The sequence below is a fragment of the Xenopus tropicalis genome, chromosome 5 (assembly GCF_000004195.4).
Source record: "Xenopus tropicalis strain Nigerian chromosome 5, UCB_Xtro_10.0, whole genome shotgun sequence".
NCBI lineage: Eukaryota > Metazoa > Chordata > Amphibia > Anura > Pipidae > Xenopus > Xenopus tropicalis.
Window position 1 is genome coordinate 157,938,709 of NC_030681.2, and position 12,686 is coordinate 157,951,394.

The following is a 12,686-nucleotide window of genomic DNA, read 5'->3' on the forward strand; positions in this document are numbered from 1 at the left end:
ATCATGGCCCAGTTGGCCCAGCTCCGGGGGGACATCACAGAAATGAAGGGCAGCAAGCCCTAAGTTTTTTACATTTACTTTTTTCTAAAGATTTTATTATAAAAATAAAGTTTTTAGTTTTGTACTTTTGAACTGAGTAATGTCTAATTATTTTGCCTTCCTTGATATGGTATTCTATACTTTCATGTAGTTTCCCCTACACCCTTACATTTATCAGTAACACATCAATATGCTATTTGGGTTAAATGTTTGCAAATATTCTGCCAACAATTTTGCCTTTAGCCCATTTTGCTGAATAGTAAGACTTGCGCTAATTAGTACGTAGCGTATTTTCTGGCGAGTGGGATAACTGCCAATCCAATGTTTTGTTGCCAGAATAATTGCAATATTATATTTGTCCCCGTTTAATAAAGTGCCCATAACATATTTGCCATTTATTCTGTGTCTAAAATCTCCCACTTAATTTAAGCCACTTTAGCAAACGGACCCCTAAGTATTTGGCTAAATATTCTTAAATGCCCCCCCCACCATTTTATTATCTTTAGCACTTCTTTTTTTTTCTTACTTAGATTTTTATTGTTTTTGGGCAAATAACATTTATACAGCACCTCTCTAGCACTCTGTGCTCTCCCAGGGCAAAATGTTGCCAGTTTTATGCTGCCGATTGTCTCGTGCGTAATGTCGCGACAAATTAGCGCATGCGATAAATAGCGTGCATGTTTTCACCCCCTGCAGTGTTCACACCTCAGGCTCAGGCTGTAATCACCCATATTGTTCCCCTGTTCACACCTCAGGAGCAGTAGAAACCCACAAATAATCCCTGCACACAACAAAAAAGAACATATACTGAGGTGGTACTGCAATTAAAAAGTTTTTTAATATATAGTTATTGTGCAGACTGTAGGAGCAGTGCCAGCATTGTGTCACTGTATGCTGCCTGTGTGTGCCATACAGCATAGGGCAAGCAGAGTATGGCACACACAGGCAGGGTAGGGCAGGCAGAGTATGGGGCAGGCAGGCAGAGTATACACACAGGCAGGCAGGCAGGTAGGGCAGGCAGCGTATGGCACACACAGGCAGGGTAGGGCAGGCAGAGTATGGCACACACAGGCAGGGTAAGGCAGGCAGAGTAACACACAGGCAGGGTAGGGCAGGCAGGGCAAGCAGTATGGCACACACACAGGCAGGCACAGGCAGGGTAGGGAAGGCAGAGTATGGCACACACAGGCAGGGTAGGGCAGCAGAGTATGGTACACACAGGCAGGGTAGGGCAGGCAGAGTATGGCACACACAGGCAGGATAGGCAGGCAGAGTATGGCACACACAGGCAGGGTAGGGCAGGCAGAGTATGGCACACACAGGCAGGGTAGGGAGGTAGAGTATGGCACACACAGGCAGGGTAGGGCAGGCAGAGTATGGCACACACAGGCAGGGTAGGCAGGCAGAGTATGGCACACACAGCAGGGTAGGCAGCAGAGTATGGCACACACAGGCAGGGCACACACACAGCAGGTAGGGCAGGCAGAGTATGGCACACACAGGCAGGGTAGGCAGGCAGAGTGGTACACACACACAGGCAGGATAGGGCAGGCAGAGTATGGCACACAGGCAGGGTAGGGAAGGAGAGTATGGCACACACAGGCAGGATAGGGCAGCAGAGTATGGCACACACAGGCAGGGTAGGGCAGGCAGAGTATGGCACACACAGGCAGGGTAGGGCAGCAGAGTATGGCACACACAGGCAGGGTAAGGCAGGCAGAGTATGGCACAGGCAGGATAGGGCAGGCAGAGTATGGCACACACAGGCAGGGTAGGGAAGGCAGAGTATGGCAAACACAGGCAGGGTAGGGCAGGCAGAGTATGGCACACACACAGGCAGGGTAAGGCAGGCAGAGTATGGTACACACAGGCAGGATAGGGCAGGCAGAGTATGACACACACAGGCAGGGTAGGGAAGGTAGAGTATGGCACACACAGGCAGGATAGGGCAGGCAGAGTATGGCACACACAGGCAGGGTAGGCAGAGTATGGGCACAGGCAGGCAGAGTATGGCACACACAGGCAGGGTAAGGCAGGCAGAGTATGGCACACACAGGCAGGATAGGGCAGGCAGAGTATGGCACACACAGGCAGGGTAGGGAAGGCAGAGTATGGCACACACAGGCAGGGTAGGGCAGGCAGAGTATGGCACACACAGGCAGGGTAAGGCAGGCAGAGTATGGTACACACAGGCAGGGTAGGGCAGGCAGAGTATGGCACACACAGACAGGGTAGGGAAGCAGGGTATGGCACACACAGGCAGGGTAGGCCAAGCAGAGTATGGCACACACAGGCATGGCACACACAGCAGGGTAGGGAAGGCAGAGTATGGCACACACAGGCAGGCAGAGTTCAGAGTATGGCACACACAGGGAGGTTAGGGAAGGCAGAGTATGGCACACACAGGCAGGGCAGCAGAGTATGGTACACACAGGCAGGGTAGGGCAGGCAGAGTATGGCACGCACAGGCAGGTAGGGCAAGCAGAGTATAGCACACACAGGCAGGGTTGGGCAAGCAGAGTATGGCACACACAGGCAGGGTAGGGCAAGCAGAGTATTGCACACACAGGCCAAGTATGGACAGCCAAGAATGGCATGCACAGTATGGCACACACAGCAGGGTAGGGAAGGCAGAGTATGGCACACACAGGCAGGTAGGGCAGGCAGAGTATGGCACAGGGCAAGGGCAAGCAGATTTTGGCACACACAGGCAGGGTAGGGCAAGCAGAGTATGGCACACACAGGCATGGTAGGGCAAGCAGAGTATGGCACACACAGGCAGGGTAGGCCAAGCAGAGTATGACACACACAGTCAAAGTATGGAAATGCAGGCAGGGTAGGGAAGGCAGAGTATGGCACACACAGGCAGGGTAGGGAAGGCAGAGTATGGCAGGTTTTTGCTGTACTACAACCATTAATATGGGTATGGTCATGTGATAACACGGGGTGTGGTTTCAAGTGGGTGCAGTTTAAAAAGGGGAGTGGTCAAAACTGGCTTCCATTATTGGCCCTCCACCACGTAGGTCGGAAAAATTCCGGCCCTCGGTACCACAGAAGTTGGACAGCACTGTCCTAGTGGAAATCCCCTTGAGGTGTGCTCCTCAGTGTCCACTAGGGGAGGCACTGCGGTAAAATGCCAGTCCCAGTACATTTCATCTGCAAAGGGAACCCCTACCATCCAGGATAAAATTCAAACTAATGACTCTCACATTATAAGCAGTTCATAACTCTGCCCCACCCTACATCTCTGAACTCATCTCTAGGTACCATCCAACCCGCTTGTTACCCACCTACTGACCTGCCCCCAACTCCTCTCTCATTCCCCCCTCACACGCTCATATTCAAGACTGTGCAAGGGCTGCCCCCCTTCTCTGGAATTCGCTCCACAAACTGTCAGACTTTCTCCCAATCTCTCTGCCTTCAAGAGATCTCTAAAAACACATTTATTTAGAGAAGCTTACCCTAATCTAGCTTAGCAATACCCTGTGCCCCCCTCTCACAACTCTGTCATGCCCATTCCACACCTTGTGTCTCAACCCTTTCTCCTTGTAGAGTGTAAGCTCTTTTGGGCAGGGCTCTCTTCCCCTCTTGTATCGGTTATTGACTGCTTATATATGTTACTCCTTGTAGAGTGTAAGCTCTTTGGGCAGGGCTCCCTTCCCCTCTTGTATCTGATTGCTTTATATGTTACTCCTTGTAGAGTGTAAGCTCTTTTGGGCAGGGCTCTCTTCCCCTCCTGTATCGGTTACTGATTGCTGTATATGTTACTCCTTGTAGAGTGTAAGCTCTTTTGGGCAGGGCTCTCTTCCCCTCCTGTATCGGTTATTGATTGCTTTATATGTTACTCCTTGTAGAGTGTAAGCTCTTTTGGGCAGGGCTCCCTTCCCCTCTCGGTTATTGATTGGTTACTCCTTGTAGAGTGTAAGCTCTTTGGGCAGGGCTCCTTCCCCTCCTGTATCGGTTATTGATTGCTTTATATGTTACTCCTTGTAGAGTGTAAGCTCTTTTGGGCAGGGCTCCCTTCCCCTCTTGTATCGGTTATTGATTGCTTTATATGTTACTCCTTGTAGAGTGTAAGCTCTTTTGGGCAGGGTTCCCTTCCCCTCCTGTATCGGTTATTGGTTGCTTTATATGTTACTCCTTGTAGAGTGTAAGCTCTTTGGGCAGGACCCCTTCCCCTCTTGTATCGGTTACTGATTGCTTTATATGTTACTCCTTGTAGAGTGTAAGCTCTTTTGGGCAGGGCTCTCTTCCCCTCTTGTATCAGTTACTGATTGCTTTATATGTTACTCCTTGTAGAGTGTAAGCTCTTTTGGGCAGGGCTCTCTTTCCCTCCTGTATCGGTTATTGATTGCTTTATATGTTACTCCTTGTAGAGTGTAAGCTCTTTTGGGCAGGGCTCTCTTCCCCTCTTGTATCGGTTACTGATTGCTTTATATGTCACTCCTTGTAGAGTGTAAGCTCTTTTGGGCAGGACCCTCTTCCCCTCTTGTATCGGTTACTGATTGCTTTATATGTTACTCTGTATGCCCAATGTATGAAACCCACTTATTGTACAGCGCTGCGGGATATGTTGGCCCTTTATAAATAAATGTTAATAATAATAATAATAATAATAAAATCTCCTGCCTAAGCCAGTAATACAGGCCAAAATAAGTGAGTGTGCCAAGAAAGGGTTACAGTACTCTAATAAGGAATGGGAGCTCCCAATGCTTGCCACAGTTAACATGGAGGGATAACCACAACAAAGGTAACTTGCCCTAAACACTTTAGAAGTAATAAAACTGAAGGTTCATGTGACTTTGCAGATGAAATCCTTTATTAACCATCACCAGTACCGCTTCTACAATGGTAACTGCCACAAAAATTCCCCAGATAATACTATAACCATTGCTACATATCCCAGGCCACTGGGCCCTGCCTGCTGCCCACCTTCTCTACTTCTTCCTTCCCATCAGGGACACTGTACTTTCCCAGACTTTCAGCACAGAGTTCAGCTTTGCATTCCTTTCGGCCCCACTCAACCCAGTGCCTCTTCCACCGGGTTCCTATCTGCGCCAGAACACTGGCCATTCCTCACTCATTGTTGTAGCCTCAGCTGTTCAACTAAATAAACTTCCACTAACTGTCACTACCTACAGTGAGCTCCACGAATCTAACCTATAACTATCTAATTTAATTAACTACTCTCATTGGTACCTCTTTGAATTGGCAAGCCTCGGGCTCACTGGTGTCAATGACTTGTTCTTCTATCAGTCAAAAAGGAAGTAGTAACCTATTCTCCTCATTATATAGCTTCTCTGAGGGACTTTACCTACTCACCTGGTCCTTAAACTTAAAATAACCATAAAATTAACTATTCTACTCATTACACTTTGGGGTGGGAAATGAGTGTGTGAATAAAATCACAAGATTGGGGCTAAAACAACATGTCTAAAGCCCATATATTACAATAAAGGAAGGAAAGAGGGATGTGCTATTGCCAATGAGAGATCTTCAAAATGGTCTGAGAGTCTAATGAAGCCAAAGGATCAATGGGAGCTAAAGTCACAAATATCACCTGTATATAAATAATCTTGTGCAGACTGCAGTAATCCATAGAAAATTGAAATGTGTAATTACGACATTGGTGTAGCAAATCCAACCCGCAACACACCAAAGTAGTGAAAAGCAGTTTTTTTATTGTGCCAGGAACAGGCAACGTTTCAGCCTTACCACCAGCCCTTTATCAGGCCTCAAGGAGGCTTTCCCAGAATGGCTTCCCTGGCAGTGGGATTTCAGCCTGTACCCAACACTGCAATGAGTGTGAAGTATTTTCTACATTGTGTATAAAAGTAATATAACTTCGGGTACACAGGCCCGGATTTGTGGAGAGGCCACAAAGGCTCGGGCCAAGGGCGGCAGAAATGTAGGGGTGGCATGCCGCCCCACCGCAACAGAATTTTTAAAGTTTTTTTCAATACGGAACAGTGGGAACTTCTCCCCACTGCTCCGTATGGGGCTTTAAATGTATGCGCATGCGCGCAGGGGGCGGGGTAGGGGGGACGAGCGGTTGTTCGCTCGTTCACACATGTCCATTGAGGGGCGGGCCGGGCCGTTCAACGGGGTGGCCTAGGGGCGCCCAGAAAACAAATCCGGCCCTGTGAGTACATCCAGAGTACTAAAAAGTTGAAGTGACTGGGGGCCTCATTTACAAGCCATACAGTTGAGTACAATTGGAAACATCTTAATTAAGCCCTTGCACCTACGTCTTCTACCTCTAATGTTTCTATTAGTGTCAGTGAGGCAGTGCCTTATTTATATTATAATACATTTATCAATATTACAACACACACGAGGCCACTCTGTAGCGTGACTGACACAGTGTAGAGTGCAGGAAACGTTTCCCACAGTGCTAGTTGGTGTGTGTAGGTTACTTTTAGAGAATTACCTTTCTCCTGTCTTTATTTGTTTACACCAAGATCAGTTACGGCTCCATGGATCCAATTTTCAATGACAGAACCCAGTTCCCATCATTCTACAGAACTATCCCCAATGAGGAGGCAGAAATTGATGGGATTGTGCAGATACTGAAGCACTTTGGCTGGAAATGGGTCGGACTCATTATATCAGATGATGCCATTGGATACAGAGCCCGGGAAAGGATAAGTACAGAACTGGCCAGTAGGGGGGGCTGTTTGGCCTTCTCTGCTGTTATTAACTTTTTTTATAAGTTTCTTGAGGAGATTGAGAAGACCACTGCTAATGTGATTGTCCTGTTTATTAGCCCAGAAACCATCCTCGCATACTTATTTCCTTTTTACGACCTCCCCCCAAAGTTATGGATCACTTCTTCCTTTATATACAATGTTATAATGCTTGATGTCCAGAAGACCATATTAAATGGCTCTTTGTCCCTAATGATCCAGGAAGGAGAGATCCCCGGCTTTGAGCAGTTCTTCTATACATTTTCTCCCAATAAGTACCCCAACAATGCACTAATTGCATCTACATGGCAATCTTTATTTTTATGTGCTTCCATAGACATTTCCAGCTCTGTAACGGAAATACTGGGTGAAATAGTTAAACCCTGCACAGGGAATGAGACTCTGAGTGAGGCAGATGTATCAGTGTATGGGGATCACAATTACAGAGTGACTTATAGAGTTTACACTGCAGTCTATGCACTGGCGCGCGCCCTGCACAATCTCTACTCTGCTCAGCCACCGGCCAATCACTTGGGCAAGTTAGAAAGTCTGAAAAGAAACATCAAACACTGGCAGGTAGGTGCACCTGTAAATGTAGGTGGCACATTTACTAAAACTTGTTTTTTCTTTGACCTTGAAAGTTGTACAAACTCGACATGGTATGAATTCGAATTCAACTCGATCATTGTTGTATTTATAAAATGTCATGATAATGCTTGAATCGTTTGTACAAAAATTTGAAAATCTTGAATTTTTTGAGCTGAAAGTACTATTAAAACTCGAAAAATTCAAATTTAAACAGACACTCATTTCCCTGAATCCCCTTTATTTTTCCCAAAGAGGAATTGCTCCAGCAGCCATTTTAGGAGCATTGGCGCTCATTCTTGAAACTGGGTAAAATAGAAAACAATGGTGGGATCAACTTCCCCTTGAAAATGTGTGAAATAGTGAACAGTGAGGGGGTTTAACTTCCCCTTGAAAAGGTGTGAAATAAAAAACAGTGAGGGGATTAATTTATCCTTGAAACTGGCTGAAACAGAAAACAATGAGGGGATTAACTTCTCCTTGAAAATATGTGAAGGACAGGCTGTCACTGACTATTCTATTCTTCTACTATTCTAAGCCTCCATAGGAATCAATGGTACTCGACAGAAAAAGTACTAGACAAAAAAAAGTTAACTAAACATTAATAAATTTCGAAATACGGAAGTTATTTTTGAAAAACATTTTTTGGGGAAAATTTCTGAAAAACTGGAATTTTTCCAGAACCAATATCAGAAAAATTGAGTACAAATTAAAATCCCAGAATTCCTACTGCTTTGCATGCAAGTGAGGTGGAGCTTTAGTCACTGGCGGGGCTCTCCCCATTACTAATGTGCTTGTTCATTCACAAAGCAAAACTTCTTTCTTTCCCAGATAAACCAGTTTGTGCGCAATGTGACCTTTACCACTTTTTCCAATGACACCCACTCCTTCGACAAATACGGGGACCCGCCGGCACGGTTTGACATTATAAAGTTGCTTTTCTTACCGGGGGATCGTTCTGTTATAACAAAAGTTGGAAACTTCAATGTATCAGACCACGGCACACAATTTTATATCAATAACAGCGCTGACTTGTGGGCCCACACTTCAACATGGTAAGGGTAAAAGCTGTATTCACAATTATCAAAACATGTCAGTGCAGTGTTTTTGCCATCAACTTATTTAGCCATCTTTTAACTGTTGTCTATAAAAACCCACACCCATGTCCTTTGGATTACTGAATTTTCTGTTTTAACCCTTTCCCTGCCAAGCACGTAGCTTCTACGTGCTGGCATAAAAAGGCGTTGTATGCCAAGCACGTAGAAGCTACGTTTCCCAAAAAGACAGCGCGTTCTCTGCACTCGCGATCGATCCGAGTGCAGAGACGCGCTGCCAGGCCCAAAACCCCCTAGGCAACGAGCTTACTGGCGCTGCTCCCTCCTGGGCCCCTCCGATCGCCTCTGTGTGACCCCAAGTCGCAGCGACGTCATCAGGACGTGCCTGCTGCTTGGGGTATTTAATCCTGCCCTGGTGCCACCCCCTTCACTCGTGCAGCATCGTGGAGCCTCTTGGAGCCTGCCTGCATCCCCCTGCGGTCTTCCAGCACCAGTGATCTGCCTGCCTGCCTTTGAGATCTGCCTTGCCTGCCCCAGGTACCAATTTTGCACCATTTACACATCACACTAATTGTAATTTTTTTTTTGCTGATTTTATTTTTTTTGCAGTTTCCACTTTTTTTTTTTTTTACTATTTTTTGCACAGGCATACACTTACACACACATATACACCCCTATACACACACTCACACACATACACACACTCCTTTTGCAAGTGTACACACATACATATTTTTTACTTTGCCTTTATTTTATTTTCCATTTTTAGCCTTTACACACTGTTTCATCAGTTTTATTTTCTATTATTGATTTTACTTGTTTCATTGCTTTTTCAGTTCTGCATTGTGCTTTATTTCTGTTTTATTACTTGTTTTTCTCTATTACTCTGATTTCTAAGTTCTGTGTTATACTTTTATTTCTGTTATATTATATATATATATATACTGTTGTTACTGTTACCTTGATTTTGCAGTGTGACAAGTGATCAGGTAGCCTGAACGCAAGTCACACGGCATAATCACATTTTTCTTGTGTTTTTCAGTGGTTTTGTGAGTTTTCAATTTTGTGTTATACTTTGATTAGTTATATTGCTTGTGTTACCTTGATTTTGCTGTGTGACAAGTGATCAGGTTGCGTGAACACAAGTCACACAGCATAATCACATTTTTCTTGCATTGTTCAGTGATTTTGTGAGTTTTCAGTTCTGCGTTGTACTTTGATTAGTTATATTGCTTGTGTTTGCATTTTTCAGTGGTTTCATTGCATTTTCGATTTGTGTTGCTGTTCATTTACTGTTCTTGCTTATTGATCTTGGTTGTATTTACAGAACTTTGCTCGTGTTTTATTTCAATAGTAATTAGGTCATAATCACTTTTTTGTATATTCAGTGATTTTATTGCATCTTTATTTGTGTGTTGCTTTTTTTATTTGTGTGTTGCATCTACTGGCTTTTGCTTTTTTTTTGCTTGTTCTGGATTGTTCCTGATTGTTCTTGGTTGTATTTTTTTTAGGGAGTTCAGAAGTTCAGGGGAGTTTAGAGGGGGGGGGGGTCTGAAACCAAAGCTGCTTTTTTTCTTAGCCAGATCTTACCTGTTTTTTTTTCTAGTGTCTGCCTTGCCTGTGTTGCAGTAGTTTATCTTTGCGTAGCTGTTACATTTTTCTGGCTTCTGATCATATTCTGATTTACTTGATTTTTTGTGTGACTGATTGGGGGCATTTTGCACTAGGGTGTATTAGTGAAAATATTTTGTTGGCAACATGGCCAGAAAGTTGTTCTCAGTTGAAGAGGCTGCTGCACTGTGCATGGCCTCTAGCTCGGAGGAGTTCAGTGACTCTGATTCCGAGTATGTGCCCCCTGGTTCAGAGAGTGACTCCTCTACTGAGGAGTCATGGTGAAGTAGTAGCACGGTTAGTGCTCTTGAGGAGCCCATGGAGGTAGAGGAGAGTGTGCAAAATGAGGGAGAGGGTGATAGGGCTGATGCTGCAGCTGGAGGAGAGCCTGCGTGGAGGCCTCCTTGTAATTTTCCCCCTGAGATCCCCCTTTTTACTGCAGTCGCTGGTGTTAAGGTGGACACCAGGAATTTTGAGCCTATTGATTTTTTTCAATTGTATATCACCATCCTACAGGATATGGTCCTCTATACAAATTTATACGCCGAGCAATACCTTGTTCATAATCCCCTACCTAGGTATGCTCGAGCGCAGGCATGGCATCCCACTGACATTGCCGAAATGAAAAAGTTCTTGGGACTCACTTTAGCTATGGGTCTCATACCACTACTGTGTTGTCTATCCCTGTTTTTTCTGCCACCATGCCGAGAAACCGTATCAGCTACTGCTCCGGTTTCTGCATTTCAATAACAATGCAACGGATGTACCTGGCCATGACAGGCTGCATAAATTGAGGCCCCTTATAGATAGCCTGTCTGAGCGGTGTGGAGAAGTGTATACCCCTTCCCAAAACATTTGTATAGATGGGTCACTTCACTTCAAGCGTGCCCGCTATGGATCAAATTTTACAAACTGTGCGAAAGCAGCTCGGGGTACACCAGCTATTTCATGATTTATGAAGGCAAGGACTCCCAATTAGACCCCCCTGGTTGTCCCGTTGATTTGACTGTCAGTGGCAAAATTGTATGGGAGCTCATCTCTCCACTTTTGGGCCAAGGTTACCACTTATATGTGGATAACTTTTACACTAGTATCCCCTTGTTCACTGCCCTATTTTGCTTAGATACCCCAGCCTGTGGCACATTAAATCGTACCCGAAAGGGATTGCCCAGGGATCTGGTCTGCAAAAAACTTAATCGTGGAGAAGTTTATGCCCTACGAAATGGCTCCTTGCCATAAATTATTATGACACAAAAAATGTATTCATGCTGACAACAATCCACGATGAGTCAGTAACTGTGGTACGGAGAGTTGGTAGGTCCCCTAAAACAAAACCTCTCTGTAGCAGGGAATACATCAGGTACATGGGTGGTGTTGACAAAACTGATCAACTCCAACATTACTACAACGCCACCCAAAAAACTAAGGCCTGGTACAAAAAAGTTGGTATATACTTAATTCAAATGGCCCTTCAAAATTCATATGTTGTATATAAGGCAGCAGTACCAGGCCCCAAATTATCCTATTATAAATACCAGCTGCAGATACTCCCTGCCCTGTTGTTTGGTGACGTAGAGGAGAAAGTGCCTGAGATGCCCCCTAGTGACAATGTGGCCCGATTGATTGGGAAGCACTTTATTGATACGCTTCCACCCACACCTGGAAAAGTGTTTGCCCAGAAAGCTTGCAGAGTGTGCCGCAAAAGGGGTATAAGACGAGATACACGGTACTAATGCCCTAAGTGCCCTCGCAACCCCGGGTTATGTTTCAAACCATGTTTTGAGATATACCATACTCGGCTGCACTATTGAAAGGGTAATAAATTGTTGTGCACTGATGGAATTTATAATAATTATTGGCATCCCGCTTTGTGCAAAATTTATATAATAGCCTTATGGTTTATGTATTCAGGTCAGAATTTTATGTTGTGGTTAGTTTGGGTGTTTCCTTACCTAAAATGTTATGTTAAGTTATGTATATCCAACTGAGGTGTTGCGTGACGGACTGGGCCCCTAAAAATTTGTGGTGCGTGATGATCATGATGTTTCATCTCCCCTGCTGATGCCACAAGGTTTTTTTTTTACTGACACCTCATAAGCGACCCTTTCAGGGCAGTTGCTATGGCTATATGTATTTCACAGTAGGGTCTTTGTTTGCAGTTGGGAAAAGAAAGTTATAGTTTGTTGGTAGATAGTTACATAGTTACATAGTTACATGGGGTTGAAAAAAGACCAGTGTCCATCAAGTTCAACCCATCCAAGTAAACCCAGCACACCTAACCCACACCTACCAATCTATACACTCACATACATAAACTATAAATACAACCACTAGTACTAACTGTAGATATTAGTATCACAATAGCCTTGGATATTCTGATTGATCAAGAACTCATCCAGGCGCCTCTTATAGGCATTAACAGAATCTGCCATTACCCCATCACTAGGAAGGGCATTCCATAACCTCACTGCCCTCACCGTGAAAAACCACCTACGCTGCTTCAAATGGAAGCTCCTTTCCTCTAATCTAAAGGGGGGACCTCTGGTGCGTTGATTGTTTTTATGGGAAAAAAGAACATCCCCCAACTGCCTATAATCCCCTCTAATGTACTTGTACAGAGTAATCATGTCCCCTCGCAAGCGCTCTTTTTCCAGAGAAAACAACCCCAACCTCGACAGTCTCACCTCATAGTTTAAATCTTCCATCCCCT